This window comes from Neofelis nebulosa, chromosome 9, assembly GCF_028018385.1.
Source record: "Neofelis nebulosa isolate mNeoNeb1 chromosome 9, mNeoNeb1.pri, whole genome shotgun sequence".
Lineage (NCBI taxonomy): Eukaryota > Metazoa > Chordata > Mammalia > Carnivora > Felidae > Neofelis > Neofelis nebulosa.
The window spans coordinates 126,345,409-126,349,920 of record NC_080790.1 but is presented as its reverse complement, the minus strand read 5'-3'; the positions used below and the strand labels follow the sequence as shown (position 1 = coordinate 126,349,920).

Genomic DNA, 4,512 nt, shown 5'->3' with positions numbered 1-4,512 from the left:
GCCTCCACACTTGACCAGGTCCCTTGCTAGCTTTTCCGTCACACTTGCCCTTCCCCTTCACAGATGGTCACCACATTCATTGTTAATCACTTGTTCAATGTCTCACGGGAATTCCTGCTCGAAGGTGAAAACCGTGAGAGTAGAGATTGTCCTGCATGCAGATGCACAACAAGTATTGTATATTAATTATTCCTACTAATTTATGATTTATGAACTCACTTTCTCTACAAAAAAACACATTTTAAAAAAAATGTTTTTATTTATTTTTGAGACAGAGAGACAGAGCATGAGCAGGGGAGGGGCAGAGAGAGAGGGAGACACAGAATCCAAAGCAGACTCCAGGCTCTGAGCTGTCAGCACAAAGCCGGATGTGGGGCTCGAACTCACAGACTGTGAGATCATGACCCGAGCCGAAGTCGGACGTTCAACCGACTGAGCCACCCAGGTGCCCCAAAGCACATTTTTTTAATTTTATTTTATTATTTTTTTTTTAATTTTTTTTCAACATTTTTTATTTATTTTTGGGACAGAGAGAGACAGAGCATGAACGGGGGAGGGGCAGAGAGAGAGGGAGACACAGAATCGGAAACAGGCTCCAGGCTCCGAGCCATCAGCCCAGAGCCTGACGCGGGGCTCGAACTCACGGACCGCGAGATCGTGACCTGGCTGAAGTCGGACGCTTAACCGACTGCGCCACCCAGGTGCCCCAAAGCACATTTTTTAAAAAGCAGATACCAAAAGAGCTAAATCTTCCCTGTCACAGGGGAGGGGCGGCACTTCCTCCTGCTGCCACCAGGGGGCAGGCAGAGCTTTCCTCAAAGAGAGGTTCCTACCTGCTGAAGATGAGGTGTCCTTGATCCCAAAGAAAATCAGAGGTATCTTCCACCTCCTGCTCACACCTTTGAGAGACCCGGAAAGTCCAATTAAAGGCAAGGTGGGGTGAGCGCGGGAATGGACCTGGGTGAGGCCTATCACTGAAGCAAGAGGGCTTCAGTTACCCCTGAGGAAGCCTGGGACCCATTTGGAAGAGAGATTGTGACATTCCTTGGGCACTGGAGGGACTTTCCAAGGGCAGACTTCCGGGAGGTGACACTACGGAAAAAAAAAAAAAAAGTTTATTTGTTCCTTTCTTAAATGCCACCAATGGCACATTTAAAAAGCAGTCAAGAACCAAAGAAACTAAACACATATGTGCTTTTGGGTAAGTTGTTTTGGTGTGTGCTGTTCAGAGCACTTCAGCACCATAATCATCATAGTCCTGAAAAATAACCAAACTTGCGGGGCGCCTGGGTGGCTCAGTCGGTTAAGCGTTCAACTTTGGCTCAGGTCATGATCTCACGACTCATGAATTCAAGCCCCTGGAGCCAGGCTCTGTGCTGAAAACTCAGAGCCTAGAACCTGCTTCAGATTCTGTGTCTCCCTCTCTCTGCCCCTCCCCTGCTCGTGCTCTCTCTCTCTCTCTGAAAAAATTAATAAACGTTAAAATTTGTTTTTAATTAAAAAAAAAATAACCAAACTCATGAATGTCTGAAAGCAGACACCACCACCCTGTTTGACAAAGAAAGTAACTGTGGCTCAGAGAGGTGAAGCAACTTGCCCAAGATCACACAGCAACATCCAGAGCTACTCCTCGTTAGTATCAAATCTGTTTTTTATTACACAGTTTTAAATTAGCAATTAAAGAATGCATTTATTAATAGTATTAATTATTGCTGTTATCAGAGCTCTCGTACTCTGCCAGCCACTTGTACAAAGCATTTTACAAACGTCATATCATTTTAATCCTCCCCATAATTCTATGAGATTGATACAAGACAGAACAAAGCAGCCCCTGGCTTACTTCTGAGAGCTGACCTGGCACTCACAGCTGACCTTTGATGTTCTCCTGCTGAACACAAACAATTTCACAGAACATCAGCATCAGACAAGGCCCTTCTGTGCCTGTGGTGGACCAAGACAAAAACAAGGCCCTCTGTGATCTTGGTTGAGCAAAGAGTGAGCGCTGCACAAGCCACAAAAATAAGCAAGCATCCCCTATCCTAGCCAATCTGGAGGACGGTTCCTTCTTTACCAACCATGGCTGTAACCTCTACCTAGCATTCCCTTCTTATTGTTGGGGTTAAGATACCCAGTCAGAGAACCGCCCCACTTCCTGACGACATCCGATCCAGAGCAGAGCCAGCTTCCTTGAACCTGTCCCCAAATCACCTGACATAAGCCCAAATCCCGTAAGTCCTTTCTAACATCCTCTTCATGAGATGTGTGTGTGCACTCTCCCTTGCCGCAACGAGTAATAAACCCAACTCGTTCCAGCAGAAACAGGAATGTTTCTAGTGATCTTTGGATGGAGACATCCAAAGATATTCTCATTACCCTTGTTTTAGAAATAAGGAAAGTGAAACTTGGAAAGGTTGAGAAATTTGCCCAAGACTACAAGGTAATGTGGGACAGAACCAGTTCTGTCTATGTCTCTCTTCTGTTTAACAATCCCTGCTATGTGAACACTCTATAGCTCACTTTCCTCATCTGTAGTGAGACAGTTAGACTGCTCTCCCGAAGCCGCTTCAGCTCACGTCTTCCCAGAAAGCACTGTCAAGGGCATCTGCTTGCAAGAGCTGGGAACTCTGGCTAGGGGGCCTCCCTTTGGCTGAGCACCCCCTGGATTTTGAAGAAGTCCCACAAGGCCTTGTAGCTGGGAAGGTTTAATGATGAACCGAAGAGTGTACATCCTGAGAAATATCTCCATGAGCTTACACCCCACCTCCTCCCTGCCCCCCTCGAGATCTTCTTTCAGTTGTCCATATTTTCACATTATCTGATTGCCACTCTCTTGCCTAACTAGGGGAAGCAAGTCAGGAGGGTGGTTCGAAAGCTCTTACCCTACCGACCATCCTGTTCTTACATGAACCTCCCTCCCCCAACACAGTGAGGTGGCATTCTAGCAGCTTCTGCATAAATTGCAGGGAACTGAAAAAGAGGGATTCCTCCCACTTGAAGTCCCAAGAATCTGAAAGCTGATAGAGGGGACTTAGCAAAATGTTGCACAAGAACCTAAAAGACACTTGATGGGAGATGGGAGTACTTTCTTGATGGCCATCTCCCAGTCTGTGTATAATTGTCGGTGGGTGGGTTTCTTGGGAGTAGAGTCAAGACCAATGTGGCAAGCCCGGGCAGGGGCGAGGGAGAGACTTATTGGTTCAAAGAGAAAAAGGGAGTATTCTAAAGAGTAGTGTCTGAGTCGCTCCTTCTCCAGCAAAGGACAGTACAATTTAGTGAATTATAATCCTAGCAAATGTTTCAATTGCACTAATTATATGCCAGGCTCTCTGGTCTAAGAGATCAGCATGGATGAAGTCATTTATCCTCACAACAACCCCACGTAGGAAGAAGATAGGAACAGAGAGGTTAAATAACTTGTTCAAAGCCACATAAACAGCGCGGCACAAGATATGTGCCCTACCCTTACCTCTGGGAGCTGCCACGTTCAGTGCTGCTGGCTGACTTCCAACAGCCACTACCTGCACGTCTTTGCCTGAGGGCTTTCTTGGAAGCCACGCAAGGAAAGCCTGTGAGCAGAACAAGCCAGAAGTCCTCAGCCAATGAATAACAGGGAGTTGGTGTGTAAACACTTTTCCCTCTCCTCTTGGGGGAGGTAACTGCAGGGACAGTGTTCTACCCACTTCCCTGAATCCCCATGTGATTAAACACCAGTCACGAACAGAGGTAGTGGGCTTGAGAACTCAATGTTTATTGCCTGCCTCTCCTTCCCTTTCTCACCTGCCTCCATCTTACGTAATAAGCTACTTGCCTCTGCTTCTTAAGAGCCCCAAATGCAGACAGACTCAGGCATTTGGACCCTTGCAGCCTGGCTGGAGAGGCTGGGCTCTCACCTTCTGCAGTCTTCCTCCATCCAAAGGACAAAGGCTGAGGTCGATCAGGTCCACATTTTGCCATTTCTTTGCTATTTTGGGTTGAATTGTGTCCCCCTCAAGAAGAATATGTTGAAGTCCCTATCCCAAATACCTCAGAATGGGGCCTTATTTGGAGATAGGGTCTTTACAGAGATCAGAGTGAAGATAAGGTCATTAGGATGGGCCCTACCTATGACTGGTGTCCTATAAAACGGGGAAATCAGAATATGGAAGGAATGCCATGAGGAGATTAGATTTTTGCTGCCCCAAACCAACGAACTTCCACGAACTAGGAGAGAGGCCCGAAGCAGATCCTTCTCAGTGCTTTCAGGGGGATCATGGCCCTGCAGACACCCTGGTCTCAGGTTTCTGACCTCCAGAACTGTGATAGAATAAATAGCTGTTGCTTAAACCACCGAGTTTGTAGTATTTTGTTACAGTGGCCCCAGGAAATGAATTTGCCAGCTACGAGACATTACCAAGCCCCGGTTTCCTCCCCCACAGGATCGTTAGGGTGATTAAATCACATGGAAAGTGCTCCCAGATGGGTAATTGCTCGTGTTGCAAGAGCCCCCCCCTGCACGCACACACATCTACAGGA

At 47.0% G+C, this 4,512-nt stretch overlaps 1 long non-coding RNA gene across 1 annotated transcript; it reads right to left on the bottom strand.

Annotated features, from left to right (window-relative positions):
- Positions 1-621: 621 nt before the first annotated feature.
- LOC131486264 (uncharacterized) lies at positions 622-3,586 on the bottom strand. Its single transcript, XR_009249271.1, has 3 exons — positions 3,467-3,586; positions 1,841-1,941; positions 622-1,092 (listed from the first exon to the last, which is right to left on the bottom strand). It is a non-coding gene; the product is annotated as an uncharacterized LOC131486264 (long non-coding RNA).
- Positions 3,587-4,512: the final 926 nt, after the last annotated feature.